At 47.8% G+C, this 21583-nt stretch overlaps 1 protein-coding gene across 5 annotated transcripts in view; it reads right to left on the bottom strand.

Annotated features, from left to right (window-relative positions):
- The window catches only part of LOC119979128 (complement C1q tumor necrosis factor-related protein 1-like), a 56359-nt gene extending 39420 nt beyond the window's left edge, over positions 1 to 16939 (bottom strand). For 4 of the 5 annotated variants that reach the window (XM_038821146.1, XM_038821145.1, XM_038821143.1 and 1 more), the window contains exon 1: positions 16696 to 16939. The gene's annotated coding sequence lies outside the window, so the exon portion shown is untranslated. Of the gene's footprint in view, positions 1 to 4172; positions 4240 to 16695 lie in introns of those variants that run through there. The other variant, XM_038821147.1, reaches the window with a different exon arrangement.
- Between the last annotated feature and the right edge of the window lie 4644 nt (positions 16940 to 21583).

The following is a 21583-nucleotide window of genomic DNA, read 5'->3' on the forward strand; positions in this document are numbered from 1 at the left end:
TGCAAATTCACATTGTACTACGTAATTGTAATACAGTGGTTTGGCGCCAGAGGATGAGAATGGTAAGGTTGTATTAGCTACAGAGTTGAATTGTTTTGTAAATGTAGTTATTTCTTTTGAAGACACTTTCCAAGCATCATTTGATTGCTCTGTGATTAATTATCATGAGGGGATCAGCACTGAGCCTCCAATTTCAGCATTGCAACAGTCACTCTTCCTTCTGCACGTGCGTGGAATGAAAGAAAGGCCAAAGCTACATTTGAACAACACCTTACAGGATGTCCCAAATTGCTTAACAACCAATTATGTACTTTTGATTTGTACCCACTGTTCTAAATATAGGCAATGGTATCAAATGGCTGAGCAGACTCAAGGGGCTGAGTCCACTCCTGCTCCTAATACACATGTCACTGCGGATTGATGAGATGAGCTGGGCTAGGTGGCCTTGATCATCTGTAATTACCTCATGTGTAGAGGGTGGAATCATGGCTGGAGTTCTATTTATTTTGCTGCTAATAAAAGTTTACTGTGAGCAGACTTTGTGGGGTGAGATTGCCAGGGTAGGAGTGCTCATAGTTTGACACCGCACATAATTTTCAAGATACTAGTCCATTGACTTCAATATTGTCCTTTTGACTACTTACCTATTATCCCACGCAATGTTGGTGCTTTGAGTTTTATGGGGTATTGAAATATCGTGATAACGTTGTGTTGCATATTAGATATTGAAAATATAAATCATAGTGAGAAGCAGCAATTAGCAAGTCTTCAGATATTGTACATGGGAGTCATTTTTCTCTCTGTTGCTTTAGTGCTTTGTTTGGCTTTTTATTTGTGTTTTTGCCTCGCTTCTCCATATCTTTTCTACCCCCATGATCTTATGCTCCAGTTGACCGGGGTAACCCATCTATATTTTGTTTCGCGAGAGTTTACTGGGAAGGCATCATATGCATTGTCGCTGCAAACTGTCATACAGAGCTACTGGGATATCGGGGGTTAGGGCCATAGGGCAGGACTTTACATGCAGTGGGACCAGGCCAGCGGGGCGTGGAGGGGACAGGCACTACTCCTTGGGTGTCAAGGCTGCCCCTCTACAAGCCCCAGCTAGGTAGCTTAAGGGGAGCGGGGGAGGGTAGAATGCTGTCACACAGCTCACACGTGGGGGTGGGTGGAAAGACGAAGGTGTCGGCGGTCATCTTGGACAGGTCAAGAACAAAGACAAACCTTTTGCAGGGGCATGTCCATGAAGTAAATTTAACTGACCCATAGGAGGGTGGGGGGGGGGGGGGGGGGGGGGGGGGGGGGGGGGGGGGTGGGGGGTGGGGGGGGTGGGGGGGGGGGGGGGATCGTCACCTGGAACGTGAGAGGACGTAACGGCCCAGTCAAAAGTTCCCGAATCTTCACCCGCCTGAAATGCCTGAGGGTCAACGTGATCTTTCTCCAGAAGAGGCACCAAAGAGCTAAAGACCAGATGAGCGTAAGGCAAAACTGTGTGAGACAGGCGTATCAGGCGAGCTATGACATGAGGCCAAGAGGGTGGCAATACTATTCAGAAAGAGAGTAGCCTTCACGGCAACCAACACGGTGACTGACCCAATGGGACAATACATAATGGTTAGTAGGGATCTGGAAGGTGGTACTAGTGTTTAAGCCCCAAGATGGACAACGCCAAGTTCATCAAAAGGACAGAAGCAGAGGTCCCCGACATTGACTCTCATCAACTAATCATGGGGGGAGACTTTAATTGTGTCCTGGACCTGAAGTAGATAGGTCCCGGCTCCTGTCAAGGAGGGCCCTGTCGCCCACGCTGACACAGACCTTAACCTCTGATCCCAAAGAAAGACAAAACCCAGCGGAGTGTGGTTCATACAGACCCATCTCAGTCCTAAACACTGACGCTAATGTCTTAGCGAAGGTTCTAGCGAGGCGACTGGAGAGTTGATTGCCAGAAGTAATTGTGGAAGATCAGACAGGTTTTTCAAGGGCAGACAGCAGATAGCAAGCATCAATTGCCTGTTGAACGTGACCATGACCCCACCCAGAGAGGAGACACAAAGAAGACCTTTGACTGGGTGGAGTGGAAATACCTCATTGAGGTACTGGAATGGTTTGGGTTTGGGCCAATGTTCACCTCATGGGTAAAACTGCTGTTTAGCACTCCCATGGTGAGTGTACGCATGAACACCACCAGCTTAAATGACTTCCAGTTGCACAGAGGGATGAGGCTGTATGCTCTGGCAATTCAGCCACTGGCTCAGATCAGCGGAGGGGTGGAGAGGAATTTAGAAAGAAAACAGGGAGCACAGAGTCCCACTCTATGTGGATGACCTGCTGCTATACGTCTCAAACCCCCTAGCCAGCATGAGTAAGATAATGGATCTCCTGAGGGAGTGAGGAACCTTCTCAGGATAAAAACTAAACCTGAGGAAGAGCAAAATCTTCCCAGTGAATCCCCAGGGGGGAGAAACAGTGCTGGGAAGGCTGTCATTAAAACGGGCCCAAACCAATCTCAGATACCTGGAGATCCAGATAGTTCACATCTGGGCCTGGCTCCACCAGTGGAACCTGTCTAGCCCGGTGGAGGAGGTGAAAAGGGACCTGCAGAGGTGGGACTCACTCCTGTTCTCCCTAGCGGGGAGTGTACAGACGATAAAGATGAACAACCTGCCAAGGTTCCTTTTCATATTGAAATCAGTCCCGATCTTCATCCCAAATACATCTTCACTAAACTAGTCAAACTAATCTCGGCTTTGGTGAGACAAGGAAGAATCCCATGGTCTGTAAACCCATCCTGCAGTGAGGGCAGCGCGGAGGGGGCTTAGCACTCCCTAACCTCCTGTTCTACTACTGGGCAGTAAATGAAGAATGGGTGCGGGGTTGGCTGGGGGAGCTGGGGGCGGCATGCGTGCAGTTGGAAGAGACCTCCTGTATTGGGACGTCCCTGCGGATGCTGCCCCACTCCCCTTCCCCCTGGCCAAGTACTCAACGAGCCCAGTGGTGGTGGCCACATTGTGAGCCTGAATCCAACTTAGGCACCACGTTAAGCTAAAAGACATGTTGGCTCAGCTCCTGCCTGCAAAAAACACAGATTCATCTCGGCCAAAATGGCTGCCACATATAAAACCTGGAGAAGGGAGGAAGGGGTGTTGAGGCTCAGAGACTTGTACATAGATGGTAGAGTGGCAGCTCTGGGGGAAGTAACAGAGAAGATCCAGTTCCCGAAAGGGAACGAGCTCCAGTATCTTCAGATATGGGACTTTCTCTGCAAGGAGGCCCCATCGTTCCCTCAGTTACCCAGACACACCCTGCTAGACAGGCTGTTATCATAGGATGAATTAGAGGAGGGAAAGTGCATGGACATATACGGACGACTACAAGAATAGGAAAGGGCCCCACTGGACGAAACGAGAGAGAGGTGGGAGGAAGGATTAGGCAACGAGATAGGGAGAGGAATCTGGAACGAGTCACAGGGTGAACTCCGTCACCTCATGCACGTGGCTGAGTCCGATGCAGCTGAAGGTGATTCACAATGTATTCCTGACCAGGACACACATGGGTTCTTCCTGCATGTGGAAGACTGATGTGAGCGATGTCAGGAGGGTCTGGCCTATCACTCCCACATGTTCGGGTCCTGTCCAAGACTTACCGGATTCTGGACCTTTTCTCAAGGCCATGTTTGAGGTTGTGGGGGTTAAGGTGCAGCTTTGCCCATTTGTGGTAGTTTTAGGGGTGTCAGAATAGCCAGAGCTCAAGGGCAGCACGGTGGCACAGTGGTTAGCATTGCTGCCTACGGCGCTGAGGACCGGGGTTCGAATCCCGGCTCTGGGTCACTGTCCGTGAGGAGTTTGCACATTCTCCCCATGTCTGCGTGGGTTTCACCCCCATATCTGCGTGGGTTTCACCCCCACGGCTCAAAAAAGATGTGCAGGATAGGTGGATTGGCCATGCTAAATTGCCCCTTAATTGGAAATAATAATTGGGTAATCTAAATTTATAAAAAGAAAAAGAAAAAAAAAGAATAGCCAGAACTCTTCAGGCCATCGCTCTGGCCTTTGCCTGCCTGATAGCCCGGCGGCGACTCCTGCTCAGGTGGAGATCGGCAGCACCGCCCAAGGATCAGACTGGCTGGCTGACCGGGCGCAATTCCTGAGACTAGAAAAGATTAAATTTACCGTTGGGGGTTGGTTGAAGGGTTCCACTCCAGTTCACCGCAATCTTCAAACTTCGTGACCAGCAGCTAGGGGGAAGGTGGGGTGGGTTGGGGCGGGGTGCGGGGGGGGGGAGGGTGTTGAGGGGGGAGGAAACTCTAGGGTAGTGGGAGAGTGACTGGGGGCTAGCAACCACACTACTGCAGAAAAAACAAATTGTTTGCACTACATCCATTACACTGGTGTTTACGAGCTGTATCACTGTTACATTATCCAGCAACTTGTTGAACAAAAATATACTTTAAAAAATAGAATCCAGTTTAACCGTTTGTATGAAATAATTACACTGAATAATATCATGCACCGAGGCAGGAGAAAATCCTCTTCTACTTCTTTAGAATGGAAAAGATCTTGTGCAGTTTATCTGGGTTGCAAGTATTGAATCTTTGATGAGGATTGAGGTAGTCACCAAAATCAGTGCTACCGTCTACACAGTGTTATAAATTACTCATGGGATATTTTCCTGTCAAATTATTGTATGATGCTGTTCAAGAAAAAATTGTACTCTCTGGTTTGTTTCATCGTCACCTAACCAAACTAACACTGCATTATATTTTGTTAATATTAATATTAATGACGCATATTGCATATTTTTTTTTTAAATTTAGATTACCCAATTATTTTTTCCAATTAAGGGGCAATTTAGCGTGGCCAATCCACCTACTCTGCACATTTTTGGGTTGTGGGGGCAAAACCCACGCAGACACGGGGAGACATATTGCATATATAGACAACATTTACAATCAGATGCCAGCAATGGGCTATATCATTTTACTGGGACCTTTCTGTGATTGTTTGGTGAACTGATTGGTGAATTCTAAAAGGGGAAATAATACCGTACATGAGGGGTAGAATTAAAGTAGTGATGGGGGAATAAGGGACCCGGAAACAGGAGAACATAGAACATTACAGCGCAGTACAGGCCCTTCGGCCCTCGATGTTGCGCCGACCTGTGAAACCACTCTAAAGTCCATCTACACTATTCCCTTATCGTCCATATGTCTATCCAATGACTATTTGAATGCCCTTAGTGTTGGCGAGTTCACTACTGTTGCAGGCAGGCCATTCCACACCCTTACTACTCTCTGAGTAAAGAACTTACCTCTGACATCTGTCCTGTATCTATCTCCCCTCAATTTAAAGCTATGTCCCCTGGTGCTAGACATCACCATCCGAGGAAAAAGGCTCTCACTGTCCACCCTATCTAATCCTCTGATCATCTTGTATGCCTCAATAAGTCACCTCTTAACGAAAACAGCCTCAAGTCCCTCAGCCTTCCCTCATAAGATCTTCCCTCCATACCAGGCAACATTCTGGTAAATCTCCTCTGCACCCTTTCCAATACTTCTACATCCTTCCTGTAATGCGGCGACCAGAATTGCACGCAATAGTCCAAATGCGGCAGCACCAGAGTTTTGTACAGCTGCAACATGACCTCATGGCTCCGAAACTCAATCCCTCTACCAATAAAAGCTAACACACCGTACGCCTTCTTAACAACCCTCTCAACCTGGGTGGCAACTTTCAGGGATCTATGTACATGGACACCGAGATCTCTCTGCTCATCCACACTACCACACACCTTACCATTAGCCCAGTACTCTGTCTTCCTGTCATTCCTACCAAAATTAATCACCTCACACTTTTCTGCATTCAATTCCATTTGCCACCTCTCAGCCCAGCTCTGCAGCTTCTCTATGTCCTTCTGTAATTTGTAACATCCTTCCGCACCATAGGGGCATAATTTCTCTCTCTGGCCCTGATTTTCTCCCCCATTACTGAAAGCAGGCTTTCTCCGGAAAAGCCTGCCTCTCAACCCCCTATGATCTCCGTGTCAAAGTCCAGAACCACTCCCTAGTGAATCCAAAACCTCTTGCCAATTCCTCCTATAATACTGAACAAAACGTCTCCACTCGCTCTGCAGCAGCAAAAGAAATTGCAAATCATCTCAAAGTTAAAAGGTGTTCTTTTTATGTGGCACTCACGCTGTGGTCCCTCATGCAGCTAAACACATGTTCATCTGGGAGTGATTAAGCGAGGGAATTACCTGGAGTGTCCAAAATGGCAAATCAGATGCCAAATCTGAAACTGTTTGATGTCGGGATTTGCCCAGTCTGCATGTTCCCAGGACACAGGTGGCACACGTGTGCTAGAGCCCTTACAGTCACGGCACGCTGCTCTGAAGTTTTGGGTTTCCTTAGCTCAAGCACCTTGCAGCACTGTGGAGTTGAAATTTGCAGAGTCTGATTCCATCGGCGTTAAGTAGCAAAACAGCTGTGACTGATTTGTCTGTGCTCATTAAACTTCAATTTCTGTCATTGAGCTCAGTCTAAAAGCACCATAAATAAAACCTGACGTTCTTTCATCCCACTTGAGTTATGCTCTGAGCCTCAATCAATGAGATATGCATATGAACAGAGAACAGGACATGACACGTCCTCTGTATGCACATTCTCAATTTACTTGAATTTTCTTCCTTCGGACTATTAGCCAGCTGACTTGTTGGAGCTTGCTTCACATCAGCAGTTCTCAAGTTTCCCACTTTATTTATCTCGCCTTTCTTCTCCCTTCTCGTGCTTCCGATTTTTACATTTTTACTTTTTCTCATTCTGACTCTTTTTTTGTCTCTCGCTCTCACCACGTTTGCCCTTTAACCATTTCCTCATCCTCTCCTGAACAGTTTACAGGACATCCCACGCCCTTTCTAGTGAGTGTGGTGATTGTGTTCTTCACTCTTCCCCTTGCTCTATTTCTGGTTATTTGTAACATCCTTACATTTCGAAGAAGGGCTTGTCACCTGTCTGGTGTTTTCTCTGAATTGCCTGCTGAGCGCCTTTTCCATTTTTGTCTCTGGTTACTGGCAGCTGGGGTATTTTGCGCTTGTCGGCTCGCTGTCATTGGCTGAATTCCTTCTTTTGTCAGCCCTGGAGTGGCCTTCAGTGCTGATCCTTTTCTTGTGTGCTCTCATGGTTCAGGGAGCAAAAAGCGATTCCAAACACCTCCTTCAGACTTAAACGGGTGCTGAACTCCTCCCAGATTTAAGGAGTGTTTTATTCTATGTGTTTGTTGTTGAATGAGACATACTCTCCAGCACAATATTCCCTCTTACTCAGAATTTGTATTTCACCCCCCACCACTCCTTCTCAGTCCATGATCTGATGTGTAAACAAGTTTCTATGTGTTCACATCCTCAGGATCGATTTACCTCTCAGCTTTGTAAACACCAGGGGATTACTCCTGTTACATACCTACAGGTATTGTTCACGAGGAATGTTGACTCTCATTCAGCTTCTATTATGCGCAGATTAATTTTATAGATGCTTGACCATCAGCCCCACCAACATGCCCCCACCATGCCCCCTCACTCCTGGGCTGCATTTCAGGAGATCGAGCACACCTTTCCCCCAATTTTTGATCACACTTCCAGTCTCCAAGTAAGTTCTCCCAGAGGCAAGGTTCCATGCCAATAGCATGCATTCATTTAAACTTTGGACGCAGGAAGTTGATGGGTTGAATTTCCTGAAATAGGAACAAGAGTTGGCCAATCAGCCCCTTGGGCCTGGTCCACATCATTCAATTAGACCAGGGTTTTTCAAAGTGCAGGTTACAACCCGCAGGTCAGTTGCGGGCAGGCATCAGGAGAGTCGTGGAGCACTTGTTCGTGGCATTCCCATGGTGGCCTCCATTTCATGGGGAAAGCACCCAAAAGCCGCTATTGGCATTTAAATTGAGAATGGCGGCAGCTACCGCCTTTTATTTGAGAATGAAATGAGGCTGTGTGTAGTCTTCCAACCATACGCAGAGGAGTGAGCAGGCCAGGGGCCCTGCACAAACACTTGACATCAAGCGCCCTGTTTGGACATGCTTTTGGCATCAAATCTTAGAGGAGAACCTCTTCCATTTTCTAGCAGCTAGCAAGCAAGGCAAGTGGATTGTGAAGATGAACCATTTTGTTACAAGAAAGAAACGGCCAGAGACAGACATAAGCAGAGAACCGACTGACCTGGATCCCATATCTGAATCTGCTGGAGAGTGCTGCACAGGAGAGTCTACAGCAGGAAATAGCAGCGCTAGTGTTATCTCTAGGGACTCTCTCTCTGGTTTACAGCCTACAAAGAAGAAACTTAACTTACAAACAAAGCAGTATAAAGGTGATTTCTTGCTTTGTCAATTGTCCCAGTGTAAATAAGGGTGCAAATCCTATGTGTGTTACATGCAGGGAGGTACTTGAAAATATGAGAAGTTTCAGATTTTGAAAGACAAGTGGTGTGTGTAAAATTCCATTTGAGGTTGAGACACCAGAGTCAGATATTAAGTTAGAGCTGACTCCAAATGAAAAGACTATCTTGTTGTATGTGACCTATAACAGCACATTAAAAACACACCAGAGATCCATGAGGCTGCCAGCATTCTGGTTTGGCATCTCCCAGGAATATCCAGTGCTGAGTAAAACAAGCATTTTGTTGCTATTGCCCTTCATAACGACCTATATGTGTGAGTTCTGATATTCCGTTCTCAAACAGATGAAGACAACACAAAAGAACTGGCTAAACTCTGCACCTGGTACGAGCATTGCCCTCTCCTCCTGTGAACCTGATTGGAGTGAGATCATGAAGACCATCAGGCTCCCCTTTCCTATTGCGCGGTGAGTGTCGCAAACGTCACCCAACTTGGGTCATGAAGGTCAGCTGGTGTGGGTCCCAAATGTCACCCGATGTGAGTCATGAAGGCCAGTCAGAGTGGGTCACGAAGGTCAGCCGACATGGGTCGCGAAGGTCGGCTGGTTGATAAAAGTGGGTCCCATGAAAAACAAGTATGAAAGACACGGAATTAGGCCGTGACTGATCCACACCTCAACTCCACCCACCCACCTTTAATTGAATTCCTCATTCACCAAAATCTTCCAGCGGGCGAATCACCACAAGAGGAGAACATAATTATAAAAGTCAGCCTGCAAGCTCTTACAACTGAATTACATACCCTATGAACATGCAGCTGTTTGGAAGAATATCATGCTTACTTAATCTGCCAAAATAAGGCAATATTTTAAAATTGAACAAAGACTTTAACACTCTCCAAGTGCAAAGCTCCATACATATTTTCCTCCAATGGCATGTTGAGAAAAGGTTTCTGAATGAAAAATGTGAGGAGTAATAACTGGACAATGTGGAAGGGAATCAAAGCTTCAAATAAGTTAAGAGTCCCTTGATCAAAAAAACATTCTGGAATAAGTTTTTTAACCTCCCACACATTCAGAAGCAGGTTAAGTAATGTATTTTTCTAACAGCTTTTTATGTAGCCTGTAGCTTAGTACACGAGAGTAACAGTTAGGTGACATGAAACTTATGCAGCTTCCCACGTCAAGTCGCACCTAAAGGATGTGACCTTGGGACTAAAGCTCTGACTGACAATATCCTCTTTACTATGTGATGTGTCAGGGGAGAGCTAGTTTTCACTTTAGCAAGTTTCTATTTTTGCCAGTGATCTTTGTCAGAGTGTGAAGAGCAGGAGACGAGATTGCTTGGAGTGAATGAAGTAACTTGAACTGGCTATGTGATTGTTCCGGGCTCGTAACAAATTGCACATTTTCACGTTCAATTAAATCGGGTTTACTGGCCACGCACATCTCCTGTCACCTGCTTTCCACTATAAATCCGACACTCATATTTAGGGAGGTCTTGTTCAGAAGGAGGTCATTCAGCCCATTGAGTCGCACAGACCCTCCGAGCACCCTACCTAGGTCCAATCCGCCACCCATCCCCGTAACGCCACCTATCCTTTTCACACTTGGGCTCAATTTAGCATGACCAATCCACCTAACCTGCACATCTTCGGACTGTGGGAGGAAACCTACACAGACACGGTGTGAATACACAATCTTCACACAGACACCTGAGGTCGGAATTGAACATGGATCCCTGTCGCTGTGGGGTAGCATTGCTAATCACTGTGGCATCGTGCTGCCCGTGTCCTGACCCCCAAGCAAGAAATGCTGGGTTCATAGTCCCACTTCAGGACTTGATGGCCTCAAAAGCTGAGTGCATCATGTGGCCAAAGAGGTCAATTATCAGAGGATAAATCCTCAGTAAAGAGCCGGAGAGTATCCTGGCCAGCTATACAGAAGAAGGCAACCGGAAACAACTGTAGTGCAATGCCAAGTATCATCATAGACCAATCCAACAGAAGTCCATGATGGCCAAAACCCTCTTAGGGCCTGGTACAAGGGGGAAGCTATCCATATTTATATTAAGAAGTCTTACAACACCAGGTTAAAGTCCAACAGGTTTTTTTCAAACCACTCGCTTTCTGAGCACTGCTCCTTCCTCAGGTGAATCACCTAACCTTTAACCTGGTGTTGCAAGACTTCTTACTGTGCTCACCCCAGTCCACCGCCGGCATCTCCACATCATATTTATATTGGTAACTGTCTATGTAAACTTGTCCGTAATTATGTTCTTCCCTCACTGGATGTCTTCCAACAGCAAGCTGACATAGGCAGTATCCATTTTAACTGAGAACATACAAATTTATTTACAATAAAAATATATAGTTCAGTGGTCGCAGAGTGGTCAAAAGTTGTGAGTTCAAATCCCACTCCACAGACTTGAGCAAATAATTCAGGCTGGCACTTCAACATATTACAAAACTGTCTGGGGGTCTGAGTATCGGAAGAGACATTAAACCTGAGACCCATCTACCTTCTTAGCTGGACATATAAGACACCATGGCATTAAAGAAAAGAAGAGCTGGCACAAGACAAAGGAAGTGTTAATGGTAATGTTAAGGACTAAAGAAGGTGCTGATTGTGGCATCAAGGTAAAATAGCAGAATGTGTTAATAAGGAACAAAGGTCTGCGCTCCAGTTATTTATCTTATTCTCCAGGTTAACATCCTTGCCAAAGTCACCAACCTTCTTCAAGTTCACTAGGTCTGCCGGAGAACACAACCTTAATTCAACATTTGATTTGAACAACAGTATCACCAACAGGGCAGCACGCATTCAGTATTACGCTGGAGCTTCACTCGATCAAATGCTCAAGTATCTGCAATGAGGCTTGAAATCACAGCTTTCCTCTTCAGAGGTGAGAGTGTTGCCCATTTCGTCAAGGCTGATCTATCCGCCCTTGCTTGATTATCCTCTTTGATGTTAACTTGCCTTACCTGAACCCTAGACTTGATCTTAACTCCGTAAGTATAATGCAACGGGTAGTTGAAAAAGATCTAAACCGTGTACAACTGGGCGACAGACGTCCCAAGAAATATTGTAACCACGACACTGACCAAAGTTGTACCATATGCTCATAGATAAGACTTCCAGGAGTTATGACACATCTTTATCAAACCAAAAGCAAACACATTTGCCTGGAACCCTTTAAACTGTGGGTGAAGTTATGTGCACAGATGCTTAGATTAGTTGTTGACTGTTGCACACTTCAAGACGTTTCCGTCGATTCATTCTTTAGCAAATGTTAATAATCCAACATTTGTCATGACCTATAATAAAAGCAAAATAATGGGAATGCTGGAAATCTGAAATGAAAACAGAAAATGTTAGATAAACTCAGCAGTTCTGGTAGCGTCTGTGGAGGGAGAAGCAGAGTGAACGGCCAGATTTTCCCACTGTATTTTCTGGTCACGCTGGCAATGCAGCCCCACAGGTATCCCACAGCGTGGGATGGCTTCAATGGGAATTCCTATTGACAGCAGCGAGAACAGAGAATCCCGCATCCAGCGAATGGCGTGCCGCCTCTTGCCGCCGAGAAGCACGTGTCTGGGAGGCCGGAGCATCCCACCACGCATTTTGAGTCCCTATTATCTTCTACAGAACAGTTCTGCGAAAGAGCCATACTGACTCGAAACTTTAACTCTGTTTCTCTCTTCACCATTGCTGCCGGACCTGCTGAGATTATTGTTTCTTTTGTTTTTTTTGAAGTGTGTGCCCTAAACACCCGAACCTTCATTTGAACTGAATCGGGGCCTCATGGTAGCATGGTGGTTAGCATCAATGCTTCACAGCTCCAGGGTCCCAGGTTCGATTCCCGGCTGGGTCACTGTCTGTGCGGAGTCTGCGCGTCCTCCCCGTGTGTGCGTGGGTTTCCTCCGGGTGCTCCGGTTTCCTCCCACAGTCCAAAGATGTGTGGGTTAGGTGGATTGGCCATGATAAATTGCCCGTAGTGTAAGATTAATGGGGGGATTGTTGGGTTACGTGGGTTTAAGTAGGGTGACCATTGCTCGGCACAACATCGAGGGCCGAAGGGCCTGTTCTGTGCTGTACTGTTCTATGTTCTATGTTACTGGATGCTGATGCCAGCAAAATGCAGTAGAATCGTGGATAGGGATGGCAAAATTCCTGAAATTTCAGGCCTGAACTAACTCGCCTGGGACCCGCACACAGTTCTCATTGAAATAGGACAAGAAATGGGCCAACAATCTGCAGTGCAACCAGAAGGGTAGCTAGCTCATTTAAATATTTAAATATAAAACATCTAAAAATGGCACTTTTTGCTACTGGTTAATATCAGTTAACAGTTGACGGCACGTAACCAAAACTCCCATGAGTCCTCTTTTAATTTATTTCAACAGTTTTTAATGCCTTGGTTCACACAGGAGGTTTCATCGAATGCAATTAGCATGTTAATAATCCACATCCTGATATCGTTCCATTTCAGTTCAACACAATAATCGAACTGGATTGAGAAATTGTTGCAGCGTGAGATTTAAAAAATGCTTTCAAAAAACATCAAAGGAAATTAAGATGAGAGGGCTGTCAATTTAGAAATGGAGCCTGAAAGGGAGGCATCACATTCAATAGTAATTTTAATTAATTCGGAAAATCCTGCAGATCTATAGGGAAAAATCATGGAGATAATTGGATAACATTTCACAAGAGGTAAAAGGACAGGGATAACAGTGAGGAGGGGGCGCAGGGTGAGGCAGGGGGGCAGATGAGGGTGGGCAGGCTGAGGGGTGGGGTTTGGGTGATGGGTGTGGTGAGGTAGGTGAGGGATGGTTCAGGGTGAGGGGGTGGGGTTGGCGACGGGTGGTTTAGGAGAGGGACTGGGTGAGAAGGTAGAGTGGGTGAAGGGTAATTTAAAGAGAGGGGCAGGGCAGGATGAGTGGCAGGGTGTGAGGTGGATGAGGGGTGGTTAGGCATAGCGTGGGGCCGGGTGAGCGGCAGGGTGAGGGCTGGGGTATGGGGTGGGTGAAGGATGGTTTAGGCAGAGGGTAGGGGTACGGTGAGTGGCAGGACAGGGTGAGGGGTAGGTTAGGTGAGGGGCGGCAGGGTGAACATTTAGGGCAGAGTGAGGGTTTCGGGCAGGGTGAGGGTGGGGCAGGGTGAGGGTTGGGGCAGGGTGAGGGGTTGGGGCAGGATGAGGGGTTGGGGCAGGATGAGGGGTTGGGACAGGGTGAGAGCTGGAGCAGGGTGAGGGGTTGGGGCAGGGTGAGGGGTTGGGGCAGGGTGAGGGGTTGGGGCAGGATGAGGGGTTGGGACAGGGTGAGAGCTGGAGCAGGGTGAGGGGTTGGGGCAGGGTGAGGGGTTGGGGCAGGATGAGGGGTTGGGGCAGGGTGAGGGGTTGGGGCAGGGTGAGGGTTGGTGTGGGGGTGAGGGGTTGGTGTAGGGTGAGGGTTCAATCAGGAAACTCTGAAGAACAGCAGGTTTCCTTTGGATGCCATCCAATACAATTGTATATCCTGGCTGCAGCAGTTAGGATGATTGGCTGACTATTGGCTATTTGAGGAAAGGCCGGTGGTGCCAGGCTGAGACAGAGGAAGGGGCAAGAGATTACAATTTTTCTTTGTTGATGGGTACGGCTTCATTGACTAGACCAATGTATATTGCCCATCCCTAATTTACTTGCAAAGGTGGTGATGAGCCACCTCTTGAACGGTTACAGTCCATGAGGTGTAGGTAAACCCACAGTGCTGTTAAAAGCAGGGAGTTCCAGGGCTTTTACTCAGAAACCGTGAAGGAACAATGGTTTATTTCAAAATGAGGATGGTGTGTGGCTTGGAAGGGAATTTGAAATTGGCTACGTTCATGTGCATCTGCTACTCTTGTACTTCCAGATGGTAGAGGTTGTGGGTTTGGAACATGCTGTCCAGGGGCTGGTTTAGCTCACTCAGCTAAATCGCTGGCTTTTAAAGCAGACCAAGCAAGCCAGCAGCACGGTTCGATTCCCGTACCAGCCTCCCCGGACAGGCGCCGGAATGTGGCGACTAGGGGCTTTTCACAGTAACTTCATTGAAGCCTACTTGTGACAGTAAGGGATTTTCATTTCAAAGGAGCCTCAGTGGGTTACTGAAGTGCATGTCATAGATGGCACACACTGCTGCCACTCAGTGGTGGAGGGCGTGAATGTTTATTGACTATGGGGCAAGCCAGGGGAGGGATCACTCGGTGAGCTAGTTTCAGTCAGGGTGGTTGAGAAATTGGCTCTGGGGGATTGGAGACATTGGGTGGCTGGAAACATCAGAGGGTCAAAGGCACAATGGGGTGTGTCAGCAGTGTGCTAAAGTCACATCAGCGTGGACAGGGGTGGCAAAGAGAGGGAGGAGGAGCAGAAACACTGGAGTGTGGGAAGAGATTGGAAGTGTCAGATAATTGACGCATCATGGCTCAGGATGGGGGCAGGAGTTACGGTTGTTCATTTGCAGGGAGAGGGTCAGCAAATATTATTGGATCCAGCGATAAGTGGAAGGCGCTCACCAGTCGGATCAGCAATCCTCCCTTCTCTTTAGCTGACGGGTTTCCCAAAGCCAGGCAAATCTGGCCAACCAGGTCCTATGACAGGGAATGGGCATAATATTTCATCCACCTGAAGTCAATACAGACTATAATCATCTGCTGGATTCACGGTTAAAAGGATTGAATTGATTATTTTGCCTCTACTTATTTTTATTAATTAGCAAAACTAATCATCGCAAAAAAATTGTGTCAACTCTCCATAAATTTGCAACCGTGATCACTGCTTCAATTCCAGCATGCCACTAATATATCCTCAACTGTAACATTGCTGCATTTAATAGCAAACAAAACAAGTAATCCTTGAGATTACGCTTCAATAGATTAGCAATCTACAAAGATCAATCGAGCAGAACAATTAAGTCTTGCAGCAATTGTCAATTCAACGTGTGATTTTTAATAGCTCTAACTGAGCAGTATAAATATTTTCACTACACTCTTGATAACTCTGACCCAGTTACGCAGTATTTTACGATAAACCTAAAGGTTATGGCATAATTCATTCGTACTCCACATCTTCCATCAAGAGAACATCATTTAGAAGTTCTAATGAGAATTTTACACATCCATCATTGTGTGCCTAATATTAATTATGAGCTCCACAAAGGTCAGAATAGAGTATATGGGCTGTAGCATATGTCCAAGGGCAGTATTGGTTTATATTGAGGTTTATGCTATACTTGTTCCTGTGCGCTTAATGGAAACAGTCCAGACCAGAATCACATTTCGAATGACAAAGTAAGATTTTAACTCATTCAGAACCTATCCATTTGTACACCGTTAAAATTAGGCCCCCTGTGGCTGGCATTGCCCGGCCATTCCTGCCGGCAGTACCACCCGGACCCATAAATGGCGTCGCCCCCCCCCACCCCGCCCCTCCCCGCCGCCTCCACGCGTTTCCCAATGGGAAAACCTGATGACAGTGGTGGGACAGGAAGGTCCCGGCTCCAGCCAATGGTGGGCCACTTCCGCCGTCGCTACACATGCTGCGGGGAGAGCGGAAAATCCCACCCATAGAATAATACAGTAGGAGGCCATTCAGTCCATTGTGCCTGTACTTGTCCTTCGAAAGAACTATCCAATTAGGCCTACTTACTCCTGCTTTTTTCCTCATAGCTTCCAATTTATCCCCCTCGCTTTTTAAATTTACACCCGATGGATGCCCTTCTGAAAGATCTTTACCTCACCCTGTAACCCTCCAATACCCATTCACTGTTACGAATTTTGTTTTATGTCTTTTCTGAGTGAGAAAATAATCTCTTTACACGGCAATGTGAACAGATTCGGTCAGTGAATTAAACTGGTTAGAATACTTTCGCCCCTCGCAGTGGCTCGGTAGTTAGCATTTTGGCCCCTGAATCACTAGGTTATGGGTTAAAGACCCAATCTGGAGCGCCGTGTTCAAAACTCTAGGCTGACAATCCAGTACTGAGACGCTGCGGCACTATTGAAGGTAAATTCTAAGCTGAATATAAAAGAAACTGTGGCACGAGTTCAAAGAAGAGAAGGGGGGTTATCATCGGAGCCCTGGCCAATATTTATCCCTCAATCAACATCATTATCACGTTGCCGTTTGGCGGAACTGCCTGTACGTAAACTGACTGCCACATTTCCTACATTACAACAGTAACTGCACTTCAAAAAGTACTTCAGTGGCTGTAAATATCTTTGGGACATCCGGAGGTGCTATATAAATGGCAGTCTTTCTTTTCCTTTCCTCCTGCCTGACTTAAAACAACTTACCTGAGGACTTGCTACTGTGCCTTCTTCAGTGAGGTGTCCATCCCTACTTGCAGCAAATAGGTTTCCTTCCACCTACTCAGCACTCAGACCTTCAGCCTGCGAAGGATATCACAGCCAAGCACAAGTCAAGCGCCGATCTGATTATTGTTTCTATTTGCATTGGCAGGCAACCTTTTCTGCACAGGGAGTTATTTGCTTTGGCTCGAAACACTGAGATTGCAGTCCTTCCAATTACTGGGACCCAGTCTGGGGCTTGGTGCAGTGCACAGCCTGCGGAGCCACAGATTCCCATTGTTCCTGATCCAACAGGAAAAAGAAAACTCGTTTATTTAAAGTGTTAAAAACATCTCCCCCAGGCCAAAGGAAAGAAAAAAATGTGGTAAAACCAGCTGGAAGTGATTTTGGAGTCGGAAACGTCGGCAGTGCCGGAGCTTGGAGCAACTGCCCGGATTCTGGGACATTTGGGAAGCCCTTTCGACTAAAAGACAGAAATTTGTTATTATTCTGCTGATCCCCTCATACAATCATAGAATTGTTACAGCAGAGAAAGTGGTCATTTGGTCCATCCTGCCAGTGGCAACTCTCTGTAAGAGCAATTCAGCCAAACCCACTTTCCCCATAGCCCTACAAATTCTTTACCCCAAACTCCCTTATCCATTACCATGTCACCCTGGGGCAGTGCTTTCCAGCTCTTAACCACCCGCGCAGAAAGAGCTTTTCCACCTGTCACCATTGCTTCTTTTGCCAATTACCCGAAATTTCCCCACCCGGTTCTCGACCCTTACACCATTGGGCACAGTTTCTCCCTATCTACTCTGTTCCACATGATTTCGATCTTTATCAAATCTACTCTTAACTTCCTCTTATCCAGGGTAAACAGCCCGAGCTTCTCCAATCTGAAGTCCCTCATCCCTGGAATCATTCTCACCTTTTCTGCACCCTCACTAAAACTTTTGCATCTTTGCTAAAATACAGTTGCCAGAATTGGACACAATACTCCAGTTAAGGCCGCACCAGAGTTTTATAAAGCTTCATCATAACTTTCTTGTCTTTGCACTGTATGGCTGGGATCTTCCAGCCCTGCCAGCCCCCCACAACTGCTTTCCAGTGGCAGGGGTGGCTCGCCATTGGCTGCCGAAAAGATCTTACAGTCCCGCTGATACCCAATGGAAAACCCGCAGTTGGGATGGGGGGGGGGGGGGGGGGGGGCAGAAAATCACAGCATATGCCTCAATTTATAAAACCCAAGATTCCATATGCCATTTAAATCGCATTGAAACCACCCTGTCACTTCCAATGATTTGTGCACACATATCCCCCAGGCCTCTGTTCATAGGATCATAGAACGTTATGGTGAAGCTTTAGAGAATCACAACAGTGCAGAAGGAGGTCATTGGCCCATCAAGTCTGCACCCACCTTCTCTGAAAGAGCACCGTACCTGGGCCCACCCCCCACCCTATGCTTGTAACCCCCACCTAACCTTTTTGAACACCAAGAGGCAATTTAGCATGGCCAATCCACCTAACCTGCACATCTTTGGACTGTGGGAGGAAACCGGAGCACCCGGAGGAAACCCACGCAGATATGGGGAGAATGTGCAGACTCCGCACAGTCACCCGAAGTCAGAATTGAACCTGGGTCCCTAGCACTATGAAGCAGCAGTGTTAATCACTGTGTCACCCCCTCTGTTGTTGCATCCCCTTTAGAAATATGCCCTTTACTTATATTGCCATGATGGGCTGGATTCTCCAATTCTGGGGCTATGGCCCCAAACTGGCGTGGGAACGGTAGCGTTTTAAGTCAGAAAAGATGGCGTTAAACCACCACCGATTCCCCATTTTGCCTCAATCAATGTCCTGAGGCACGCGGCTACGCTCTGAGTACGCTGCTTTGGAGGGGGCGGAGCATCGTGGAAACGGCGCCGCCCCCGATTTGGTCGGCAACTGTCATTCTGCGGTCAATCGCTAAACACGATTTCGGCATTGGCAACCGGAGAATCCAGCACTTATCTTTATCCCACTAAAATGTACCAATTCACTTTTCAGAATCACAAAGAAAGACTGAGGGCGGAATTCTCCGCAACGCCCGACGCCGTCGTGAAACTCGGAGTGTTTCACGACGACGTCGGAGGCCGCTCCTCGCCCCCTATTCTCTCCCCCCCCCCCCCCCCCCCCCCCCCCGGCGTGCCGTAAATCTCGGCCGCCGAGAATGACGCGGCCGTCGCGCCTAATGACGTCAGCCGTGCATGCGCAGGTTGGCCGGCTCCAACGCACGCATGCGCGGTTGCCGTCTTCCCCTCCGCTGCCCCGCAAGACGTGGCGGCTTGATCTTGCGGGGCGGTGGAGGGGAAAGAGTGAGTCCCTTTGAGACACCGGCTCGACGATCGGTGGGCATCGATCGCGGGCCAGTCCCCTCCTGAGCACGGCCGTGGTGCTCACTCCCCTCTCCGCCCCCCACAAGCCACAAATGAGCCTTTGGCGCCATGTTCATGATGGCAGCGACCAGGTGTGGTTGCCGCCGGCGTGAACGTGTCAGGAACGGCAGGCCGCTCGGCCCATTCGGGCCGGAGAATTGCAGGTCGCCGTGAAAAACGGCGAGCGCCGATTCTCCGAGCAGGTGGTGGGAGAATCCCCGGGTGGTGCCAGGGGAGCGTGTCGTGAGTCGCCCGGCCATCCCGCGATTCTCCCACCCGGCGTGGGGAGCGGAGAATCGCGCCCTGAGACTTTTACACCAACTGAGATACTTGTTGAGTTCCTAATTGCTTATAAAGAACTTTTGAAGTGCAGAACTGTTGTACAGAGCAAGATCCCATGAACACAAATGTATTGACGGCCAGATAATCTGTTTCTCGAATACATGGGGCGCGATTCTCTGCAAATGCGAGAGTCATAAAGGCTGCCGTGAAACTGGCCGTGTTCCACGGCAGCCTCCGCGTCCCCTCCCGGGACCCGATTCTCCCCCCCCCCAGTCGGGGCTAGCAGCGCGGCTCCGCGAAGCACGGCATCGTAGGCTTAGCGACCGTCGCTAAGCCCACGCGGCAAGGGTCACGGCGGCTGACGTGCACGATGACGTCAGCCGTGCATGCGCGGATTGGACGGCTCCAACCCGCGCATGCGCAGATGACGTCTTCACGCATATGCGTCAAACCCACGCATGCGCGGGCCGTCATGCCCCTCAGCCGCCCCACAGACTGATCCTGCGGGGCGGCGGAGGAGCAAAGAGTGCGCGGGTTTCGGACCCGCTGCCCGCGATCGGTGCCCACCGATCGCATCCCATGCCGCCCTTGGCACAGCCGTGGTGCGGCCGTGCCAATCGTGCCATGGTTGTCGGGAACGGCACTTTGCGGCCGTTTTCACGAACGGTGAGAGCAGGTGTGTTTGCGTTCGTGAAAACGGCCGTAAAGGCCTGGGAACTCGGCCCATCGGCTAGGGGAGAATCGCTGTTCGCTGTAAAAAAACGGCGAGCAGCGATTCGTGTCGTGGGGCGGCCGTGAGGGGGGGGGGGGGGGGGGGGGAATAGCGGGAGGTCGGGAAAAATGTCGGGAAGGCCCTCCCGCTATTCTCCGACCCATCGTGGGCAGCGGAGAATCGCGCCCATGGTGTGAGTTATTTTTCATGATATTCAAGAAGGATCAATAAGAATAGGAAGCTAGATAAAGGTGGAGGGATAGCCCTGTTAATCAAAGCTGGCATTGGTGCAATAGTTAGAGATGACCTTGGTTTAGGAGATCAGGATTTGGAATCAGTTTGGGTGGAGATGAGGAATAGTTGGGGAAAGAAGGCACTAGTGGGAATGGTCTACAGACCCCACAACAGTAACCACTTTGCAGGACAAAGTATACAAGAGGAAATATTGGGTGCTTATGATAAAGAGACCCCAATAATCATGGGTGATTTTAATCTACATATAAACTGAATTAGATTGGCAGTAGTAGCCTGGATGAAGAGTTCGGAGAATACTTTCAAGATAGTTTTTAACAGCAGGTTCTGGAACAAACGTAGGAGCAGGTACATTAGACTTGGTATTGTGTAATGTGACAGGATTAATTAATGATCTCAGAGTAAAGGCACCCAAGGTGGGAGTGGAGAGTGGGTTTAAGACTAGTATTTCAAACTTAAACAAGGGGAACTATGTTGGCATGAACACTGAGCTGGTTGAAGTGAGTTGGGCTAAGAGGCTAGAGGGTAGATCAATAAAGAAGCAGTGGCAGACGTTTATGGGAATATTTCAGAATGCCCACAATAACATTATTCCTATGGTTTAAAAATTGGTTCTAAGGGATGAACCCACCATCCATGGTTAACTAAAGAAGTTGAGGCAGGACAGTGGCGCAGTGATTAGCACTGCTGCCTCACTGTACCTACGACTCGGGTTCGATCCCAGCCCTGGGTCACTGTCCATAGGGGTACAAATCCCACTTTAGCAACTGGTTGAATTTAATTTCAAACAATTAAAAATTTGGAATATAAAGCTGTTATGTGTGTGGAATTATATTCTTGCTGGTTCTGTGTCACGCGATATGGAGTGACATCAGCAGAGTGTTTGCGCAGGCTTTGAACAAATCGCCATCTTGAAGATATGAGCAACGCCCTTAATAAACCTCTCGTTGTGTTTTACAGGACTCCAGAATGTGGGCACCTGCATACCTTTTGTCTTTGCGGCAACAAAGCAATACAACAAAAACTAGCAAAATAACCATGAAATAATAATTGATTGTTGTAAAAACCCATCCGGTTTACCATTGCCCCTTTAGGGAAGAAAATCCATTTCTTGCCTTGTCTGGCCTACTTGTTACTCCAGACCCACAGCCATATGGTTCCCTCTTGACTACCCAACTGCTCTCATCTGGCTCCATTTTTATCCATCAAGTTGTAACCAGAGAATCAC

The sequence above is a fragment of the Scyliorhinus canicula genome, chromosome 15 (assembly GCF_902713615.1).
Source record: "Scyliorhinus canicula chromosome 15, sScyCan1.1, whole genome shotgun sequence".
Taxonomy (NCBI): Eukaryota; Metazoa; Chordata; class Chondrichthyes; order Carcharhiniformes; family Scyliorhinidae; genus Scyliorhinus; species Scyliorhinus canicula.